At 41.6% G+C, this 23,571-nt stretch overlaps 1 long non-coding RNA gene across 2 annotated transcripts in view; it reads left to right on the top strand.

The window, feature by feature from the left end:
- The window catches only part of LOC106038967 (uncharacterized), an 83,752-nt gene extending 64,208 nt beyond the window's left edge, over positions 1–19,544 (top strand). For both annotated transcript variants that reach the window (XR_010832870.1, XR_010832871.1), the window contains exons 3-6: positions 11,775–11,878; positions 13,490–13,604; positions 14,086–14,923; positions 16,223–19,544. This is a non-coding gene — a long non-coding RNA (uncharacterized lncRNA). The remainder of the gene's footprint in view (positions 1–11,774; positions 11,879–13,489; positions 13,605–14,085; positions 14,924–16,222) is intronic.
- Positions 19,545–23,571: the final 4,027 nt, after the last annotated feature.

Here is a 23,571-nt window from a genome sequence, read left to right as displayed (position 1 = left end):
TCTAATAATTGTCACGTCGACCTAAGTGAGAAACATCCAGACATGTTTATGGAGGAAGCCGTAGGGCTTTAGTTCAAGTGACTTCTGTTACTCCTGGGTGGGGAAGACGCGAGGGTGATAAACAACAGAAGTTTGTTGGTTTCCCAGCACCAGGATTTATCACGTGTAAATATGTAGGACTTTGGAAGCCATTAATTATACATAAAGTCAATAACCTATCTTAATAGAACTTAAAGGGACAAAAGCGATGACATTTAAGAAATAAGCCTCCCCATACTGCAGGTCCATGACCATCAGGGAAAGGAAAAAGGTAGGAAACGTGCTCTGGGCATGCAGGAATTGCCATTGCTATTTCCTGATTTCATTAGAGAAAACAGCTTTCCATGTAGTTATATCAGGAAAGGGAGCAATTCTGGATCACAGAGGTCAGGTCTGTGTCTGGGGTAACCTGACATTGCAAGTCAGCAGCAGATAGAGGAATTCTGGGGCAAAAAAGTGTGAGAATTTGCTATTAAGATATCAGCCAATCTTCAAAAATATTTAAAAGTTCATGTTGTATCTGCAGTTTCATTTCTCCCCCAAGTAACTCAAGCAGAAACATAGTGGATCATTAGGAAAATAAGAATGCTAATAGTAATAATAATAGTAATAATAGTAACAATTCCACTGTACTGCTGCTGATTTCCAGAGATTGCAATCCAATCAAATCTGGCAATACATTAGTCATCTGAATTTAGACTTGAATTTTGTTTTAGTAAAATTTATTAAAAAAATACATATCCATGAAAATCCAATCTTTAAAAGAAGTCTTAGTGCCCCGTTTAGAAATTTATTCTAATGTGACAATTAATCTCATGCAAGTCAAGAAGCTCTGCTATGAAATCATCATTATTTTATGCTGGTACAGCACAGTTTATCTCCTTTACTTTGTACCTTATTTTTCTCGTGGAAGATCAAGAATCAATTCTTGGCCATTATTCTTGACAGAAGCCGTTTGAAACGAGCCAGACGTGTGAGGGAAGCAAGGCCCACACATGAATAAGGGATGCCAGGTTCTGGCCATTTTCTCAACTGCCTAATTGAGGAAATTTTTTTTTTCTTCTTTTTTTTGCTCTTTGTTTGGAGGGGTGGGTTGGTTTTGTTTGCTTGTTTCCTCAGGAGCGGGGATTTTTGTCAGTTCTTGCCCTTGTTCCAGTTTGCAGGAGCAGGCGTTTGGGTTGTTAGCAAGTGACATGCCCAGCAATATAAAAGAGCACTACATCTTTGGAGCTGTTTTGTGGTATTCCCCAGCACACTTGTTTGTTACAATTTGAAAGAAGCTATTGAACTGAAAGGAGGGACAAACAATCTGAAGGCGGACAAAGCCAGTGAGAGCTAGGAGCGTCCAAATTTCCATGAAACACTCTTGTTTCAATTCATATTTAAATGGGCTCCAAGCAGCTGGACAACCTTTCTGCGGCCGGCCACAGCTGATATTTTCAGCCAATGAGAAATCAAATGCGGTTTGCTGACAGCACATGAAAAATGTGTATTTTGGTCTTTTCAATGTAAGAGAATAAACACTAAACTACCCGAGCATGTCAAGATGCTGAGGAGGGTTTAAGCACAATGGAGCAGATTCTCCGCACTGTGAATTGGCCCAATCTTTTTGAAGGCATTCAGATTGTGCTGGATTCTTACATCAGTCAAAGACCAAGCCAAATACGGGTGTTCCTGCAGCTAACTTTGACACTTTTTATGATTTTTAATTTAATGTTTCTTTGGTGTACGATCAAAGAAATGATCATATGATCAAAGAAACGTTCGTTTAATGATTCTTTGAGGGAAATGCTTATTTCTTACAAATGTGCCTAGGCAACTATAACTACCTAATTTTGAAGGGCCAAATCATACAGTCCTGAGTAAATTAAAACACCTGTGGTAGACATAAAGAAAGAGTAGGTCGAAACGGCCTTTTGCATGACTTGTCCTGATCTCAGGCAACGTCAGTCCTTAGCCGATCCTTGAATTAAGGGAAATAGCCCCAGTTCTCTCTGTCTTGCACACTGGCCTTCAGGGAGGGCCTTGAGGATGCTTTTGCAGTCCCTTTCCCCACTCCTCACTCTGCTCGAGGTGCCAGGGGTCTGCTCCTCCTTTGTCCCAGGGTTTGCTCTTCCAGGGGCTGTGCTTTGAGGACATTTGGTTCGGAACCACCTGGCACAGAGCAACCCTCCTGCAGAGAGAAATGGCTTTCTCAGGCTCCGAAAGAAGTTTTCTATAGTACAAATAGCCTCTGGCTATAATTTATCAAGTGGTGCTTCTTCAGGTTTACTGTGAATTTTTGTTATTATTTGCTTTGAATATGGCTTAACGTGCTAGTTGCTTTATGGGCACACCGTATTCTTTCTCCTTGAGCATCTGCACAGTAGCCATATGTGTAAAGAAAAAGAAATTATGAAGAGCTTTTAAAAATAAGTTCTTACAGGAGCCGTCTCAGATTAAAGATGCATTTTTGTTCCATAACCTTCTTCATTCATTGCCATTTTGTTTCAGGCTTGTATGTGATATTGGCTATAGAAAGCAAGCAGGACTTGGTTAGTTTTCCGTCCCCACAACTAGATCTTCTCTAAACCTTCTCTCCCCCATTTGAGTTTCTTTTCAAATCATATTTGCAGAAGCATGTGCATTTACTGGACAGGAGATTGGCACTTCTCTGCTTTTTGCTCAGCCTGGAGGATGATGTCTGTGGTGGCAGAAAGAGCAGCTGGATGCTGATAGTTCCCATGGCACTAGAAATAACAAAAGAAGAATCAAGTACTGGAAATGCTTCACTTGCAGCAGTGTTACGCTCCTGTACCAGGACCATGTACAAAGCAGAAGTTTTTCTGGCTTTTCTTTTGTCACTGTGGAAGGCAGGACAAGGTGTCCGAGCTTCCAGCTCAGTCCCCATGCTCCCTGCAGCCATCACCTGCCTGAGGCTCTGCAATAAAGACAAGGAAAGTGGATGCATTGGGCCTTACAAATTACTCAGAAATGCATTTTTTCCTTACCTAGGTTAAATCAGGTGGATAAATCAGCCCATTTCATTGTCCAATATGTTAAGTGCTTATACGTAACTTCAGTATTCACTGTTTTCTCTGAAAAAACTCTGCTACAGACTCTTAATTATCAGCCCATAAAACATTTCCGCTTATGATTATCAGACATTCACTCTAAATCTTCTCACTTTCTATTGACAAATTATATTTTGTTGACTTCCCTTCTACTAATTATGATACTAAAAGACTTGAGAGTTATTCAAGTAATGACTAAGAAAGTAAAATTTCCTCTGCTAATTTTGAAGTTCAGCTGTCACATCTATAAATCTGTGGTGAGCCGAACAGTCCAGACTAACTGTTCTTCAATTTATTGCTTGAAGATAAAATTAGATAAATGAGCTGTTGCCTTCTGCATGCTTAAAAAGGTGTTTACGTAACTGAGTCGACACTGCTGATGCTTTTTGGCTGGTGATAATGATCATCAGAAAATATCCAGATCTCGGTGGATCACAACCCCAAATTCCTCTCTTTGGGAATGAAATCTGAGTAGCTGTTTTCGCTGGATAATGGCTATTTCTCCAGCAGGAGCACAGCCCTGCTAAGCGTGGGCCGCGCATGCTCTGGGCAATGAGGTTAGCACCTACTCGTGGAAGTGACGGCAGCACGCAGTGGGCAGAGTGGAGCTGCGGGGAAAAAGGCAAAAACTCAGCCTGTGCCTCACAGAGCAGAATTTGGCTCCTCCAGCTGCAGCGGTAGTTAAATGGACCCTGATGCCTACAGCTGTTTGCTGTTGCTAATATTTTATCTTGATTTTCTTTGGAGAGTGAAGTAGAACTGAAGTGGCAAGTTGTCTCTGCTGACTTCTGATGAGGTTAAAATTCAGTATCGCAAGTTTTAAGTTTTATTCATGACCAGTTCTGTAGCCAGAAACATATCTGTAGAGAAAAATAAATTTAAATTAAAGAAAATAATAGACAGACTGTGAGGGAAAAAAAAAAAAACACAAACCTCTTCACATACTTTTTCTTTTTATATTTTTAATAAATAAAAATCTTTACATGAGGAAAGAAGTGATCTGGATTTGTGCAAATAATTAAATAAAAGAGAGAAACTACTAAGCAAGGCCTTTTTTTCTTTTTCTTTGTTCATATTTTTTTCTTTTTTTTTTTTTCTTTTGATAGACAAATGAAGAACAAATGTCTGAGCAAGACGGTGAACTTCCTTAGGATTTTATATTTGAATACTTCCTAGTTTCATATTGAGGAAATATAGCATTTACTGTCTTTCCAGCATAAGCAATTGCAGGATGGAAATAACGTCACTGAAATTGGCACAATTCATTGTACAAAGCCACTATAAATAGTACATTGGCTTCCAGGGTTTGTCCTTAAAAGACGCATTTGTTAAATTCTGAACATCACCAAAAAGTCAACTTTAGACTGGGGCTCATCTAAATGTGTGCTGGGAGCAACCATCAATACCAGAGGAACTTGTCAGTGATTAACCTGACGCTGTTATCCAGCTACATTACTTCCCAGTAACATAAATTACTGTGGTTTCACTGGTGTCACCAATGCTAAGACAATTTACACCAGCTGAAGATCTGACCTGCGGAAAAATCTCTGCTAAGCCTTGGACTTCAATGAGCTTTTAAAAGAGAGAGTTGATGTGGGCATCCGAATTTTTACAGTGGAAAAAATACGGAGAAGTAATACAGCATCAAGCAAATTTCTGCTCTTATGTTTTGTTCTGTCTCTAACCTTACTTAGATGCCCTTGCAACTGCATCTCGGCCGCATCTGACAGGACAATAACTCACGCCAGGTGACCTTGTCCAAACAGGTGGTCATAACTTCAAGGAACTGTACTTTTTCCATAATGGATGTTTGATTCAAATCTTGCAAAGAAGCCTTCTGAGGACACACTGGTGAAGTGCTCACTTAGCAGTGGGAACGCTCCATAGCGAATCCAGCAGGGATAAGTAATTTGATAGATGAGTTCACCTAAACAATACTAACGTGTTGTTTATCTTCCTAGCCATCAGGTTAAGAGCTGTTGCGCATAACTTTCTTAACCTTAACCTCATCTGTTCATCTCCTGGGACTTCAGACGAGTGCAAGGGATAAAGGAAAATCAATGCTGAGTTTGGTTCTGGTAAATGTTTATGTCTGTATGCAAAGGAAGAAGGGGGGAGAGCTTGAAACTATCCCTTCCCAACGCAAGCTTTTAATTAAATGAGGTCTTAGAAATGTGGAGTGTGATCTTTGCTGTGTTTTGATTTCACTGAAGATTATGACTAGACTTGCCAAAACCAACTGCAAAGCCTTACATTTGTAAACTTCGCGCACAACACTCGCGAATTCGATACATCCCAAAGAAAGAGCCCGAGCGCTGCTGTTTACATTCCTGAAGTCTTTACAAACAAGGAGAACAATATCTGCTCTTTACAGATTACTGTGGTCAGGTTCCTGTGTACAGCACGGAGTGACCTTTCCAAGTTGAGCAATCTATATATACTCAACCCCGGGTGTTGTAAAAAGCTCAGGTGTATCAGCTTACCGTGAGTTAATATGAGATACAAGAAGAATGATTTTTACAGTATCCAGCTGCTGAATATCAAATGATTGAATTTTCCACTATAAATGAGGACCTTTCTCTTATGTAAATAGATTCTTCATACTGCTGGGAAACGGAATACTATACACAATCCAGCTTAACGTCATGCCATCTCTTCTCTAAATCCACATGATCTGTGGTTAGCCTGCTCGGTGTGTCCCTCGCCTCACCAAAGGTGTCTTCATATTGGTGAAGGGTGAGCTGGCAGGTGTAGCACCTGCTGCTCCGTGCTCCCCACTGCCCAGGTGGCAACGGGAGAAATGGTAAAGCACGACCAACCATCCCTTTTGCTCTCCACAGGACTTGGAAATGTGAGTCTCATGGGCCCCAGTGAGGATGGAGGGGATGGTCTGGCAGATGCACAGTGCCCAGCGAGGCTGCTCGAGAGTGAGAAGTGCAGGAGAGAGCTGCTGGTGGTTTGGGCTCCCTGGAGACCTTTGGTCACGTGCTGGAAAGTTTCCACCTTTTGCATTTGGAGAAAGTGGCCTCATTAGCTTGTTGACGGGATAACACATGGTCTTCCCAAGATGTAGAACAGTGTCTGCTTCCACTGCAATGGTTTCTGTATCGAAGGTCTTTCACGCAAATAAGAATCAAATCCTCGTTTTCTCAGACCACAGTGTATTGGGCTTTTTCCCTCTGTTCTTGCAAGACACCTGAAAGAGAGGGGTTTTGCTGTGTAAGCTTCATTTTAGTGTATCGATGAGTCTTCTGGAAGTAAAAGTCTGAACAACGTCAAGGTTGGGTAAGTTCATAAATGCATCCTATCTGTGCAGCTAGGCTCAGACTTTATTTTCTGATAAAATAAATATGGAAACAAATATGGAAAGTGTACAATTCAGTTTCTACTACAGTATTCACATATGCAGATATAATAGAAAAAATAACTAGTGTCTCAGACTGTCAATGAGTGCTATTCTGCTTCTAAAACCCTGAGCGTTACTGGTTAGGGGGAGCGAGATAATGATAGAAACATACTGTGAGATTGTAACCCAAGCGTTTTGGTGGTTGAACTTGAAGAAAGGGCACATATTATCAGCCTTATTCCATTCTCGATTCACTACAGGAGACTGTAAGAGAAATGGTCTAAAAACGGGCAATCAATAATTTGTATAGTGAACACAGTGTGCTGTTAAGTGGTCTTAACTTTAGATCTCTTCAAACATAAGGTGATACAGAAGAGGAATAACTACCAAGGAGAAAGCAACCTGAGGTGTAATTCATAAGAACAAAGACTGAAAGGGAAGTAGTACTACATTATTTTTGCATTAGAAAACTTGATAGGTCACAGAGCTTAGCTGGTCATTCACAAAGCGTTTGCTGCAGTAAAAGCTTGTGCAGGACCCTATTCGATTCAGCCACAAAACCACTGATGTCTTCAGCAGAACATTTGCTCTCACGCATCCTCCTAGTGAATCAAGTTTTGTTTCGCATAGCAGAAGTAGAGTTTTCCAGTTACTGAGGATGCTGCTGACTGCCTTTCCTAGCTTGCTGAAGTCCCCGGTATTGCTGGAAAGAACTATTTAGGTGCCATTCTGCTCTCAAGTGATCAGAATCACCCAACAAGAGAACGAACACCTGTGACAGCGTTAATGACCTAAGCAACCTTCTCCAGAAGCTCTTTAGAAGCACATACTTAAAATGGAGACACAATCTGGTAATTCCTGTGTCAGTGTTTTTACAACAGTAATCATATAAAATCTCATTGGTGTTATAAAGAACACAAGCAAAAATACACCCGCTCAGTTTTGAAGGCTGAATTAAGCTTTACCACTATGACATAATCAATCTGTAAAGTCAATTTCCCACAGAAGCTGTGGATACCCCATGCCTGGAAGTTTTCAAGCCCAGGCTGGATGGGGCTTTGAGCAACCTGTTTGAGTGGGAGGTGTTTCTACCCATGGCAGGGGGGCTGGAATTAGATGATCTATAAGATCCCTTCCAACCCAAACTGTTCTATGATTCTGTGGTTCTATGAATTTAACAGAATCTTAAACTCACCGAGATCCATCAGGCCAGAAAGGGCAGTTGTAACCATTTAAGCTGAGCTGGGTAACGTGGACCATAACATTTCTCAGAATTAATTTGAATTAAAATTGAATTTCACTTAATTAAATTCATCTTTTAGGGGGAAAATCTGATCTCAGTTTCAAGCCTACGGGTTCACTCATGTGAGGGAATAGTCCAGGGAAGAATTTTTCTTGGGAAAGGACTAGGTAACATGAATAACAATGATATTGCTTTTGTCTCCTTGTACTGGCCAAGTGGTGATTAGGTCTGAACCTGATTTTTGAGGCAATAACACATTTCCAGGGGTGACTCACTGAGTGAAAAGAGAGTTTTCAGTACAGTGGGTCTGAGTAGCTTAGCAGACTGTCTATAAAGCGAGGGAAGAAAATAAGAAGGGAAAGAAGAAAAAGCCAAAGAGAGAGTAGAACTTGGAATTGGAAAAGCAATTCCAGTTCCAGATAAAACATTTCATTACATCTGATGGTTTTAAAAGCAGCTTGCCCAATGATTTTTTATTTAACAAGGCATTGTGTGAAACATGGCATAGCTCCTTACAGGAAATAAAGAACAAGAAATCTACTTATTTCTCGCATACTTGTATTGACAATGGTATGAAGTTGTAATGTGGAAGTAATAGCTCTGAAGCACAGGAACCTTGTGGTATTTCCTTTTGGAGCTGCACAACATTATCTAAAAATGAGAAAATGAGACTGCTCAGACTGGAAGGATGTTGCTGACTCCTAGAAGTTATGCCTGCTTTTTTTTTTTTTTTTTCCTCTCTTTTTTAATGCAAGTTTTTATTAAATGTCTTTAGTGTACTGACATAATTCAGACCTCTGCTCACAGGGAGATATTAAGATCCCTCTGGGGAGTGCTGGGGCCAAAGCACAAAGTGTTGAGCATCTGCTACCACATCCGAATTCAGCACTTCTCAGTTTCTCTCCTTTTCATTTTCCACAAATGCTGTGAAGAAAATGAAGTCCAAGATGTGCATTCCACATGTTTTCTATCTGAGATGAGGAGACAAGACTGAAATGAAGTTCCAACAAGGCAAGAGAATGTTCTGTTTTCTTTTCTCTAGAGGTTTATGCTTGACCTTATTGTTGTTTTACTCCATTGCTAACTCACCTGAACTGAGTGCAGAAAACAAAATCCTGAAAGCCCCATAAACCAGCAGAGGATGCCTTGACATTGGCTGAGCAGAACCACGCCAAGTCCGTCCTAAGGCTTGCTCTCTTGGGTTGAGGATGGACGGTGCAACAAGCCAGCAGGCACCTGGACATGTTTCATGTCCTGAATGTGACTTCTGCTGCGAGGTGTCTGTACACCGATACATCTGGGGAAGCACTCGATTGCCAGGTTTAATGAACATCTCCCCTAGAATGATGTTTTTGTTGAAAAAGAGAATTCCTTATTTGAATTTGGTTTAATTAAAGCTTGAGTAGTTGTTCAGTAATTCCACCTTTCACAGGTGGGCTTGATCTCTGCCTGCTCCTGAGATGCTCTTTGTTGCACAAGTGGAGGTGAAGAAATGATGGGCCTTTTCACTTACTTTTCCTTTTCCGTATTCTTCTCCTGTTACTGAAGTCCAATTCACTTTACCCTTTTTCCCCCTCCTCAGTCACTGATGAGATTTTTCTGCAGTTTCTCTCTGTTTCTCGTGGGGCCAAAGTCTGATCTTCTGTCCCGCAGCACTGTGCTTCACTGGAGATCATTGCACAGCCCCATGCACGCTGGAGAAGCAAAGCATGCTGAGGAGCTGCCAGAGGCTGACAACCGAAAGGCAAAAGTGGGGACAAAGCAGAGCAGGGAGAGTGATGTGGGAACATTAACACTTGTAAGGTACCCTCGTCTTCCCTCCCCTCTTTTTGAAGAAGGGAAAGAAGCTGGGCCTTTGTCCAAAAAAGCACTTAAGCGTGTGCTTCACCTTAAAACATGTGAGAAGTTCCTTTACCATCTTCGTCCACTCCTATGGTTTTATGTTACCTGGATATTCGTTTAATGGAATAAGTTTTCATGTCTTTCACCCAATACTTAGAGAAGACGATCCATATATTTTACTTCCTGAGAATACAAAAATATATTTGTTATATCACAGCTGTGCAAATAAGCTTCCAGGAAACTTAACACTGGGCTTTTGTCATTTGGTAGGTTGCTCCACCCCTTGATTAACAGGGGAAAGTTATCACATGGAAAAAAATGTAGAGAGATTGTTTTGATCTGATCATGTGTGGGATTGAGAAAGGAAAAGGATTAAAGAGTCTTAAACATAAAGCTTGGAAGCAACTGTCGAGAACAAAAATGGAAATAGTTTAAGAGAACAGTGCAGGCAATAACTCACTTGGGGGGTCGGCAGAGGACCAGAAGAAGTGGCCAGACTGACATTGCTTGGTTTTATTAACTCATCCATAATTAGCCCATAGCTTAGATACAATTTAGCTTGTGCCATATGGGCTAATATAGTGCTGAAAGTTACCCCCCATGCAGGTGACAGTCTGTCACACTGAAGGAAGATTAGCATAAAACAAACAACAATGCACTCTTAATTATAGCAGCACCATTTGCAACGCCATACTTAAGGATGTATAAGCACTTCCATAATAACCTGATCTTCAAGATTTTATTAAGTAGACATAAAAAGCATGTGCAAGGCACCCGTACACATCCCGTATAGCCCAGCAAATCTTTGCTTCAGTTCTCAGAGAAACTCTTCTTTATTTGATTATTATTTTTATTACTTTTTCTTTCTTTCTTTTTTTTTTTTTGTTTTTCTTTTTTTTTCTCCAAATGGTGGCAATGCCTGATGCAGGTATTTCTTTGCAGCCCTGCTCATTTTCCTTGGAACAGTGTGTGGAATGAGTTGATGTAGATAAAACACACTGGGCAAATAGATGCTGGTGTTTTCTGCTTTGATAAATGCACAACATAGTGGCTGTTAAGCTCAAATAAAAATGAGAAAGCTACACTGTATGTGTGTATCAACCTGATTAGAACTCTTTATAGTATGTATGAATCTAACCAAACAGCAGTGGGGTAACTATGTAGGCAGTGGATGCTCTGTGAGTGTAATTTATACTGGGAAGAAAGTAAGCCACTCTCTTTATTGATTCCTCTTTATTGAATAGGAATTGCACTATTAAAATGATACCCATGTGTTGTTGATACGTCCTGCATTTATGTTAATTTGGCTACATATTGCCAATATTTTCATTTTAAAATCAAGAAGGAAATTCTGTGCCAGAGCCTTTTCCAAATTGTACTGAGCTTTTGACACAAAGCAGCAGAAGCCATTAGCATTCTCAGTTAAGGCTGATCAGTCATGCTGTTGAACCATTTCTTCTCTTCCCCCCAACATATTTGCTTTCCTGTGTTTTCCAGATAAAAGGGAAGCTCTCCCTCCAATAAGTTTTACAGACTTTTCTTTTGAAAGGCAGCCTAACCATTTTAAATGTTTTAAATGAAGTGAGTTTTGTTATGCAGACAGGAGCTAATTTTTTTCTAGCTCTCATCGGCTATTTATGTGACTCTATGGTTTTCAAATGGTATAATGCTAGGCGATGCCAAATGTCCTGCCATTTAATAACCAGTAGCATACAGAGCTCTTTTCAAAATGCCACCACTTTGAGCATCTGTTGTTATTAAGTAAGATGATCAAATTTTGTACAGGACTTCAATTTTGCTTTTCACATCACTTATAGAGCAAGAATAATATGCAGTCTGTGTATAAAACTAATGTGCTGGGATCATTGAGCCAATTGCTGGTTTTTGTGTTCTGCTTTATTGCAGATTGTAAAATAAACTTTGGCCTTTTTTTAATAAATGTTATAAAAATGCTCTGTGAATCAGGAGAGTGTCAGCAATTAAAGCAATTTAACATCATAATAATTAAAAATGCAATACTCCAGCGTAGTCGGTACTGGTTCCCATAAAAAGCCACATTGTTGGTCCTTAATAATTACATTATTTGACAGACATGCTAAAGAAGAGGAAAAGGTGCACATTGTTAGTATCAGATGAGCGACTAATTCTTATTGTTTCTGGAAATTGCTCTAAAATCCTTTACTGTTGCTGTCTTTCAGCTAACAGATGTGCAGGAATGTCCTCGGCTCACCATTGCTTTTCTCTCCAGCAGAATATGACTGACAACACAACAACACAAGGGAACAGCTGGGTCGAAACACATAATATTTTCCTGGTAGAGAAAGAAGCTGATTAGGCTGTGGAGTACCTAATTGGGTAAGATGCCCCTCATTTTCAAACTATAAAATTCAGAGAGTGTGTAGCAGTGAAGAGAGGACGGGCTGGCAAGAGCCGTATGTTTGTCCTGCAGCACAACTGGACCTTTACAGTGAGCGATGCTTTTACAGCTGTGCTGTGGGAACGTGCCTGAGCCTGATGTTGTGGAGGGCCAAATTCTTGAGAAGGGACTGTAGTAGCTGAGCAGGGGCTGTAGTAGCACTGAAATTACACCTCTGCATCTCAGTCCATTCTTCAATCCCTTCCTAAATTTGCAGAGACAGAAGGGCAGATTTCCTCGTGAGGTTTATTTTTTGTCAGGGAAAAATAAAATGAAATAAAGCACAAATTTGTGATGCAGGTACATATCCAGGTATTTCTTCCTTGAATACCATCAGCAGAGCAGGAGTTTTCCCTGGCTTCATCGACTTGTATGGTAGCTGCAGACAAGCAGTGCTGTGGAAGCAGTGTTTTCTCCTGTCTGGGAAGAGATGGAGAAGTTCTGGTTGCAAGACTGTGGCAAGGGTAGAGCTGGCATCCTCACAACCCCTAAAAGAGATGCAGTCCAGTGAGATTTTGGAGGAGAGTTAAGTCCATCCATGATCCTGCCTCTGGAAATATCAGAAAATAGGGAGTAAAAATAGACTTAAAATATGCTGATGAGACTTTCTTTGGCCTCCTGGAGAGTCTGGGAGCTTTCTCTGTCCTCACATCTGTCTGTGGAAACATTCCCAGACTTTGGCAAACTGATCTTTTTCATTTACTCCGTCTTCTTTATCATTATTAAATCCTGGTATTTTATTTTTCTGTTATTCTAAAGTTTAGTTTTGAAAGTTTGAGTCTCCTATCCCATAGCCAGCCACCCTGCCAGCAGGCTCTAGGAGTGAGCTGCATGAGCAGATGAAAATACGGTCACGAGAAAGTCGCCACCAGTCCTGCATGCAGTACATATTCATACATAAGACAGCCTGAGTTGAAAATGCATCTTTTTTTTTTGTACTTTCACAAATGTTCAAGCAAGTGAAGAGCTCCTCTAACCAGAGCAGGGCGTGAGAGCTGCTTAATACTCGGTGTGTTCGTCAGGGCGAGGAGGCAGCTCAGCCCTATCCGTGCCGGTTGGCAGATGCACTTTGCACACCCAACAGCAGCTCCTGGGCATGGTGATGCTTCTGGGCACCCCGAGCCTGTGCCTCGGCAGTGGCCACTCTGAAGATGGAGTGCCCTTTTGGAAAAAGATGCAATATAAATTTCAAACCAGATCTTGTAAAATCCCACATCCTATCTCAGCAAGATTGGAAATCCACCTAAGGTAGGATAAAATCAGTTGGCACGAAAATCTCATTGCTCTGATTTCTCTTAGCTTTGCCTTGTGCATTCTGTCACTAGTAGCATTTACTGTTCTTCAGGGAAACTAATGATTCAGCAGCAGAAGTTAGATCTTGGGATAAAGGAATAATAAATACTTGTGAAGTTCATGATACATAAGATAAACCGTGTCAAAACTGATTTGAAGGTAAACAAATCAGTGTCCCTCAGAACATGGCTAGAAGGTGAGTTTCTGCAGAAGTGTCTTGTCTACAGCATCTCTGGCAAATGCTTTTTCTTCCTGAGGTGTTGGCCTTGAATGACGGAAAACTCCAGCCAGGACGAGCAGAGCTCGTGAAGAACAGCAGCGTTACCAGTGCAGGTTTGGGTCCTGGGAGGAGCAGCACATCCCAAAGGCCAGGTACGAGTGCTTAAAAGCAGTGAAAGCATCTGAGAGGCCAGAGCCCCTCCTGAAGCCTTCCTATTTTAGATGCAATTCATATGTGGGCAATTATTTCAGCTCAAATATTAACCTTAGACTTTAAACAGATTATCATTTTGTAGGAAAATACCAATAATTGCATGACAGAAAGGGATTTGATTTGCAGGTATGGAGAACAATCTGCTTCTCGAGCACCAGAAGCGTCTTTAGGTGAAAGTATAAAAGAACAACATTATCTCCTGATTAACCTGAATCAAATAATGGAAATACAATTCCATCTGCCATAGAAATCATAAATAATAAATACATTATTAAATCAATAAACTGCGTACGACAATGAATTTTAAATTTTATGTTGTGATTAGAGCCAGCTCTTTCTTTGGGATGTATTAAGCTATATTCACAGCACATTCCATTTTATTATTTTATTTTTTTAATAGGTGATCTGTTTCTTTTTCAGGAAGTTCATATGAAGTTTCTGAACCTCCACTTTGCCCCTTGGGGAGAAGCAGCCCGGAAATAAGGTGAAAGTGTTCTGAAAGAAATGAGGAAATCTCAAAAGGAAAAAAAAATGGCACATTATAGAAATACTGGTAAATAAAATATAACCAACGAGCAGCATGGGAAGCAGGTTTAACCCACTGCACACCAGTTTTCCTGTAGTGCCAGCCAACTGAATGTTTAATGTAGAATATCAAGTATTATGGCTTATATGTATTAGTGACATTAAATATGATATAAACATGAATAGATTAAATTAGAAGAAAACACAGTGTACAAAGGACAAGTGTATGAAATCAGTGCTATTTGAGGCTTTTGTGATAGCTGACTTAGCAAAAAAAAAAAAAAGGGAAGAAAAAGCTGAGATTCAATAAGAAAAATAATATCAATATTTTAAAAAGTTAGATTTTGGAAATCTGTTGTGGTTCAAGAGGCTTTTCTTGTATGGTTCTACATTTCTATGACAGATGCAATTGCCAGACCTTCCACTGGTCTACAGAAAATTTGAAAGAAATCAATATTTTATTGTTACATTAATTTACCTATTGCTTTAAAACACCTGTAGGAGCAAATACAGAAGGGCTTAGGAAATCTAGGCTTATGCAACTAAACTGGACCTTGTGTCTTCTGAGTTTTTGCAAAGGGTGTTGTACAAAATCCGAGTTCTTTGTCTCAGATCTGGACAATGACACTTCCAACCCAGCCCACAACCTCTGCCTTGAAACATGGTCGGTCATCCGGGAAGTGAGGAGGCGAAGTAAAGCCAAAGGCCTGGATGAGGAATAAGGCAAAAAAGGGTAAGCAGGAATTCAAACCTCATATTGCAATATAACCTTACCCTGGGTTGCCTCCATTGTTCTGGGGTTGCCCTGTTGTGCCCAGCACCAAGGAGACCTCAGCATCCTCCATCCCCAATGTATTTTTAACAATGTGCACAAAACTCCCAAGTGTTCATTGATTTTCTCCAGGAAACGCAGTACCTCCTAGATTGCTGTGTTTTTTTTTTTTTTCTTTCTTTTCTTTCTTTTTTCCATTGTCAAGATTTGTGAAGGAATTATTTGCTCACTTTTTCCAGCAGGACTGTAACCTGGGTGGTTTCTCTAGATATTACCTCTAGATCTCATACAGGCAGCCTTGGTCAGCTCAAAACCCATAATTATAACTCATTATTTCTACCGTGGCTGGGTATGCACTGACTGCTACCATAAGGTTGATTTTTTCTTTTTTTCATGCCTTTTCCTTGACAGATGAAGCTACTGAAATATTTTAAAATTGTGCGTACACTTGTGCATTCTGGTTTCTGCCATTCTTTTCTTGTCAAGAAGCCATAGAGGGGATAAGAATGCCTTTGCCAGCTTGGTTCATCATGATGGATCTTGCAGGCTTACGAAGGGAATTTTGCTGTTCTTTGAACATCCCTTAGCTGCAGGTGCCTCCCTCCTACTTTGTTCTGTAACCAGGTCATCCCTCCACAACACCAGTTTCTGCCATCTCTTCAGTGCTAGGCACTAATCCTTCCCCTCTCTGGTCCCGTTCTCGCACAGCCAGCACACCAGCATCACCCAACCCGTGCGCTTCCAAAGTACCCTCAGTCTGACCGGATTAAAGGATGTGAGAAATCTTGACATTCAACTTGACAATGTTTCTGTTGTCGAGCTTGTGCTCCCGCAACTTATTTTTTAATGCAAATCAGAAGATGATTAGTTGTTTTCTCTCTTCATTGTGTTTATTTTCTCTTGTTCTTTTGGCTGTTTTTCACGCTTCGTCTTGGCTGAATTCTCTCCCATTTTTCTCCCTTCCTGTGTGTTTCTACTCTTGCTCTGTTCTCTGCCCTTTGTTCTCAGTCGCTGTTTTTCCCCTTCTTTCCTTTTGTGCCTTTCTTGCATATTTTCTGGTGCTCCATCTTTGTTCTTTGTCTTTTCTTTTCTTTGTCTTTTCATTTTGCGTATCTTTGTTCTGTGTCCTCTTTGGTGTCTCCCTGTTCTTTGTCTTCTCTTTTGCCTTGTTCTTTCTTTTCCTCTGTCTGTCTCTTTTTATGATTCCCTTTTATCTTCGTTGTGTTCTGAGTAGGTTTGTCTTGATCTTTGTCTTTGCAGAGAACGTGCTCAAATGAAGACAAAACACACCATTCAAACAGAAATCGCTTATTAATTATAACATGGACACACTGCTGAAACCCAAGCCTCCCACAAAGCCTGCAATCCAGCTCAGAGGTGTTCACAGGCCAGCATGGGATGTTCTGGTCATCTGAGCCCTACATAGGGCCCAGACTTTGCCCCGTGGTTGAGCACCCAAGATTTAAATCACATCCTACTCCATTCCTCTCCTGTCAAGTGATAAATCCATCCTAACCTTTATCACTGACCCATTGATACTTGGCTGAAAATATCCCAACTTGAATTATGCGGCAGCTAGAAGTAAAAACAGGTATTCTGGTCTCCAGTATGGAATCCACATGATCTTCATGTCCCAGGTGTACTCCTTCCTCCTGTGGTGGGGCTTATAATTTACTGAAGATGTCTTTGACCTACATCATCAGTGTGAAGTTATCAGTTGCTTCTAGAAGGAATGTTTTAATTTAATAACCTTCTCCGCTGGGAACAGGTATAAGCTACTGCCATGCAAAAGGCAGGATTTCTTGGTACACATTCATGAGTTATTTGTTCTGATTTGAAAAAAAAATCTTAAAAGTGTGACAAGCAGTGAAATCACAAGCAGAGTTATTTTGGTAAGGAAACTTCTATTTAGTCCTCCCCAAACCTTTGGGGATCTCTTTCAATTTAGTAAAGATTGGTATGATTTCAAAATTTAAGCTCAAAACAAAATAGTTCACATAAATAAAGTTTAGCTTTCTGTTTATTTTCCCTCTAATTTCTCCCTTTTAATAATCCAGTGAAATCTGTGTATGATAGTTGATTAATTCTCACCAAAGTCTTGTCTGAGAAACATAGCCCAGATCTTTGAGCTTGCCCTATTGCTAATGTTCACCTTCTTTATTTTTTCTTTATTATTTTTTTTTTTTTTTTGGTCTGTAGGAGAGCCACGTTATGTTGTCAAGCCACAAAATCAATGAGCTGGGAGAAGCTGCTCGAGGCAGAGGGGCCAGGTGCTTGCGGGCACCCACTACGGCCTGCGGTGGGCCACGGCACCCCGTCTGCACCAACATCTTTCCAGGCACATTCACACTCCATTCCCTTACCTTTGCTGTGAAATTGTCACTTCCTTGGCTGGGCTGCAGTATATAAATAGAAATCTCATATCTTCTACCTGCTGTGCTCTGGGGAAGCCCAAGAACACCCGGCACATTGCATTTCTCTGCAAGCTGGCTATAGGACCCGGCCACAATATTGCAGCAAATAACCTGGGTCTTATGTGAATTGCCCTGAATCTGGGAAACACGGCAGGTTCTCCTGGGACTGCAAATCGAGTTGAGGTCAGCTTGGGCTGTTCCTGCTGCCGGCGCCTCGATGCTGCTGTTACTGGCCACCATCGGCATCCCTCACTGCCGATGGAGGGGGACACGGGACGGGGTCTCTTCCCTGTCTGGTCCCTGTACGTGTACTTTTGAGAGAGGGCAGGTGATCTCCCATTCTGCATAAATATGCTCTAATTACAGGTTTCCCCAGATAGATATTTTTTGTCTTAATAACATTGATTTAAATTATGCTTAAATATTAATAAAGTGATTTAAGACCAGGCCGCTTAGGCCAAATGCACATTAAAATTCCCCTTCTATTTTCCCTCTTTTTAAATCCTCCTTCTTCAGTTTATTCCCTGTGGGAGGGTTTGGGTCCTGAACTCATTGTGCGATCTTCAAACACATAATAAGAATTAATCACCATTAGTCCTCTATTTTAACAGCTGCTTCCTACCCCCCGAACCAGTACAGCTGCAAACTTCCCTCCCTCTGCCGACACCGTAATCCCATTACAGCTGCAAACTTCCACATGTAAAACGCAGATTTAAGCTTCTTCTGAAACAGCTCCCATCTTGTGATGGCGCAGGTTCATGGCAGAAGCGAACCACTTCTTGGTATTCACAGGGACACCAGTACGATTTATTTGTCAACAGGGAGAGGACGTTTGCCTGCTCGTGGAAATTTCCCTTTTTCATTCTGGGCTGTGGGCTTTCTTCTACTTTATCCGTTCTAATATCTGCCCTTAGATCGTAATGATTTATTTATTTATTTATTTATTTTTACTTTTTAGCATTAAGGTTTGAGGTAGATAATTATTTTGCTTAATAGTAAATTTCACTGCAACGTGCCCAGAGGGATATGAAATAAAAGGTATTTAAAAATCTACCATGTTAGAAAAGTAAAATAATTTCAGCTAATGAGATTATCAAGGATAATCGGTTTACAAAAGCCCATTATGCGACAGATTCATTGATGTCTTAAAACAGAAGAGGAGAATCCTATTTATTTTTTGAAATGGTGTAGAATAAATTGCTTTTCAGAATGTAAAAGGCTGTTTTTCATTTATTTTTTTTAAATGTGATGATTTCTGTAGCCCCATCTGCTGTTCACTGTCGGAAGTATCCAGAGGAAGATTTGGTAAAACACATATTTTTCTGCTAAAAATTGGAATCGGTGAGAAATGAGCCGTGGGTTTGACTCAGGTCAGTGAGGACGGAGCTCCTCTCCTCCAGGCCCGGTGGGAAGCAGTTACGGAGCAGTGGTGATCCCTGCCACATCCAGCCATGATGGAGGGCACATTTTGGGGACACGGCTCACTCCTGCTGCCAATTCTCCAGGGATACAGGAGGAGGAGGAGGAAGAACAGAAGAACAGAGGAAGAGGAAAAGAAGGGAAAAGGAGAAGAGGGGGGAAGAGGAGGAGGAGCAGGAAGAGGAAGAGGAGCAGGAAGAAGAGGAGGAGGAAGAGGCCGTGGCAGGGGGATGGCCTTGCTGCAGCCTCTGTGGAGGTCCTGCTAATCTGACAACTTCTTTACCTCAGCAAACCAAAACTGGTCTCACAGGAGAACCAGGGTGGGATAGTCCAGGAGAAGACAGATGACTGCAATGTCTGCAGCTCTGCAGAATACACAAGAGGGTCGCTTTTTATGTTGTGAGAGTTGGTCAGAACATTTTCCAAAGGGCCTAAGCTGTTAAGAACTACTTCATTTTTCCCCCTGAACATCCTATGAGACCGGTGTTAGATTTGGGCTATGTCTGCCCATAGAAGTGGAAGGGTCGATTTGCCCAAGGAGAGCTGCAAAAATGCTGCAAGGCTACCATGGCCTTATAATGACCCAGACAGACTGTAGGGCTAACTTACAAACAGGCAACAACAAAATCACTAATTTGTGCATTACATATATTAAAATACATGTGCATAAAGCTGCAAACTTGAACAATACTATAGCAGTGTCTATTTTATTTGTTGTATGCGATTTATTGCTTCAACCATGCATTTGGAGCCACTTGGAGTGTGCCTGCTGGGTCTGGTGCAGTCTCCTCCAGGACTTCCCTTTTGCTTGGCGATGATGCAGAAGGTGACTCTTCAGTAACTAACACGAAATGATTTCAGACTTGTATAAATAATATACGTGTTCTGTCTTCCTTTGATTGAGTGATGAATAGCATTTAGAGTGATTGATTCGCCGGCTTGAGCGCAGGGTGGCGGCTGGAGCAGTTTGTGATGTCCTTGGGTCTCCCGAAGTGGTCCTGCGTGTCCCGTGGCTTGGTCTCGTGGTGGCAGCGTGCTCCTGCGGCAGCCCCTTGGCACCACACGAGGGCCTGGCCGTGGTTTGGCCACCAAAGGGGACACGGGGCCAGGCAGGCCCCAGCACACTCTCGCTGCTGCGTCCTGTGCCTGCACCCACTCCGAAATGCTGCTCCCGCACAGGGCCTTACGCTGCAGCTCAGCCTGCTGCTCCGGTGGCTCCTTCTCATTTCCTCTGATACTTAGCAGAAAATAATTCTGCAATGAGCTTTACTTAAGCAGCAGGGTAGATTAAAAAATGAAATATGTTTAGCAAGATTTGGGGGGAAGGCTGGAGTAATTAATTTTCAATAATACCTGGCATTTCTAGAACTCCTTTCATCCCAAGATCACCAAACAGTTTACAGACATTAATTAATTAAAGCATTATGATGCCCCAGTGTGGGGCCATTGCCTGCGTGTCTGACTCAGACAAACTCCCTCCAATTCCCCGGACGGGCGAGTGCTGCACGCAGCGGTGTCTGCACCGGGGCTATTCCTATGAGTAAATACCGCTCAGCTTTCCTAAGGTTTGCACTCTGTGATCCTATGTAAATATTTTCCAGTAAGTTTGATTATTTGTCTTTTATTCTCTATCAGGAAAACCCCAAATATCTCAGCAATAAAATTTCCAGCCTGCTTGTGTGCAGGAGGGCAGTTCTGATGATTAGTTTTTGATTCAGTTTCCCATTAAAACATCCCCGCTCCTGAAACTCCTTTTGCAGGCTCAGAGCCGGGCATACATTTTAAGCTTCACTTTTGGGGTGAGCTCGCTGGGGATTTTTGACAGGACAGTAAATTCCACGGGAAGAAAGGAGGTGATCTGTGCGTGCCCCAGAGGGGTCCACATAACGTCACACTCCTGGAAATCCCCCTGAAGTACAAGTTCAGTGAAATCTTATGAAAGCTATAGATTATACAAACTTTCTCCAGTCCGATGATTTGATTCATGAACGTGTAAATAGATAGATAGATAGATCCATCACGGAAATCCCTGGGGAACAATGCAATGGTGTTTGTGATTGGAAAAATATTATAAAAGAGATCACGTAGAGCCAATAGTTAGGCAGTTTTGTAGTGCTGAGATAAATAGAGAAGAAATGATATTTCATGATCACATTTTTAAAAGACATTGGAAGTTACCAAAGCAGGAGAAATGGGTGTCCTGCAGGGACTGTCTGCACTCAGGGCCGTTCCTGTGCGGCGCTGCCGCCGGCTGGGCACCTGGAGCCCAGTACCCTCACCCTGGCTGCCCCGGGACTTTGGGATAGCAGGGGTGGCACCGTGTCCATTGACAGTGCCCTCACCTGAAGCGTCTGACTCCACCTCTTGGCCACCTCGGCCATGGGATGCTGCTTTCACTTGCCATAAGGCCTTCCAGCTTGGCTGGGATATTCAGCAGCTGTCACCTGGACCAGTCCCGAAGCATGTGTATCTAAGGGAAGAGTGGAAAAAAATGAACTGAGTTTTGTTGTTGTTGTTCATTTGCTTTCCCCTTGGATTGGCTGCTTTTGGATAAACCAAATGAAAATAAGCATCAAAATGGGAAGCCCCTTGCAGTACCGGTGGTCAGGCCAGCATCTGGCTGGAGCTCTGGCTGGCTAGGCGGACCAGCTCCAACTTTTCATTTATTCCAACTTAAAACTAGGGTGGAGAAGAGAGGCCACACTTGGGCAGGAAGCATCACCTGTGCTCGTGCTGGGGCAGAGACACACATTTGAGAAAACGTTTGGCAAGCGCCACAGCACCTTGGTGTCACAGCAGCTTCCCCCAGGAGGACGTCAGCGGTTCTGAGCAGCGTGGAAGCCGGCAGAAATGCTCATGGATGTTGGGGAAGGTGCCGTGCCAAGCAGGAGGCTCCAACCGATAGCAGGGAGCTGCCCTCCCGCTGGCTGGTTTACCGTATGGAAAGTGCATCATTGGGGAGTGCCGCGACCGGGAGATATGAGCAGAAATTCTTAAGTAAACACAAGTGACATTTGGCATATAAATAAGTTAGGGAATACTCTTGCACAAGCAGCGCAGGTCAACAGTGATCTTTTATCTCCCATTGTAAAATAGGCAGCTTTAGAAATGTAAAGCGCAAAGTGTTTGCGGAAGGGGCGGCGGAGGGGAGCGGGGCCCCGGGCGGCGCTGCTGCGGGAGCTGCCTGGGCTGGCAGAGCCTGTGCCCCACGGATGGCAGGGAGCCTCTGCAACTTTCCTTTTTTTTTTTTTTTTTTTTTCCCTTGCATATGATTAATGTATAACAAGTCCCTTCAGAGAGTAAATACTGATCTGAAATAGCACAGTAAACAAATAACACGGGAACAGGCTTGGAGTGTCTACACGCACACATCTATAAAATGCATCGCATCCACACCCGCGCACCCGCGCTGTTATTGTGTAGGTTAGCTAAGGGGATTTACCTCCTTTTTAATATTTTTGAAGACTGCTTTATGATCCTGTTGACCTGCTATTAGCAAAAGCTTAGCTTTCAACAAAGGTAATTAAATTATAAAATCACTGCTGCAATCATCAAACTACTCATAAAACAAGAAATGAAAAAAAAAAATACCCTGAAATAAAAATCTTGCAGGCTTCTCCTCATGTAATATTGCTCCCTGATGTTAATTACATTTAAATGGGAGAGTACTATTTTGGTATCATTCATACGCCTCCAAAAGTACTTTCCAGTTTATCATACCTGTCAACCCCAGTGCATCACAGGCTAATACTTTATTAAGAAAAAAATCATTAGGGAGCTGCTGATCCCATTTAAGTACATTGGGCAGAATGTAAGACTAATTAAAAAGCATATTTTTACATTATTAATTTCTGAGTTTCACACTTAATGAATGTGAAATGACAGGGCTACTATTTTTATATTCAGGCTCTCTGGGCTCTTCAGCCAGGGGAATTAAATTCTGGGGATTTTTGCAAAGATGCTTCTTGGGAGATTTGTTTTCAAGAACAGCTAAGCTTTTTTAGCTATGCCTTTTTCTGGGAAATTATACCAAAGCATATTACAGCCACTTAAAAAGAGTAGTTAAATAGATGTTGTGTTGGGTTTTTTTTCATCACACTGCTATAAAAGTATTTTAGATGAGGTATAAAATATGGTTTTTAAATGATATTATGATTTGCAAACACTAAAAAATAATTGCGGTGGAGTTGAGAGAGAGCGAAAACATCTAATCTTTATTGTGTAAGACAATGTGATAAAATATTTTACAGCCAAAAGCTCATTTTGCATCTGGAAAATTGTGTAAACTGATGGGGGGAAAAAATCTCATTAAAAGTAAAGGTTATTTTTAATATTCTTCAAACAAAGCAACACATTATAACTGCATTTTTCCTCCTCGTATTTATTAAATTAGACAATTGTACGAATGTCTGACATTCTATTTAAATAAAGACATAAAATGACAGAGACCGTGTGATTAGGCAGGCTAATCTGAATTTATACTGGCTTTTAGAGAATACTGGAGTTAAAGCATAACGCCGGCGTTGTAAGGGGTTGTTTGTTTGTTATGTGCAATCGCAGCATTACAGTTGTTATTAAGCAGGAGGTGTTGCGTTACTTAAACCTTTGCTGGGTGAGGCTGGCACCACGGTCCCCGCGAGCACGGCACAGCACAGCTCACTTTTATAGGGCTGTGTAAGGAGGAGTGGAGAAAAGCTTTTTTTCCTCTCTCTCTCTCTCTCTTTTTTTTTTTTCCCCTCTCCAAATGTGCTTACAATTACCTCTCTGTATTTTTAT

This window comes from Anser cygnoides, chromosome 7 (assembly GCF_040182565.1).
Source record: "Anser cygnoides isolate HZ-2024a breed goose chromosome 7, Taihu_goose_T2T_genome, whole genome shotgun sequence".
Lineage (NCBI taxonomy): Eukaryota > Metazoa > Chordata > Aves > Anseriformes > Anatidae > Anser > Anser cygnoides.
This window is presented reverse-complemented; position numbering and strand designations above follow the sequence as displayed.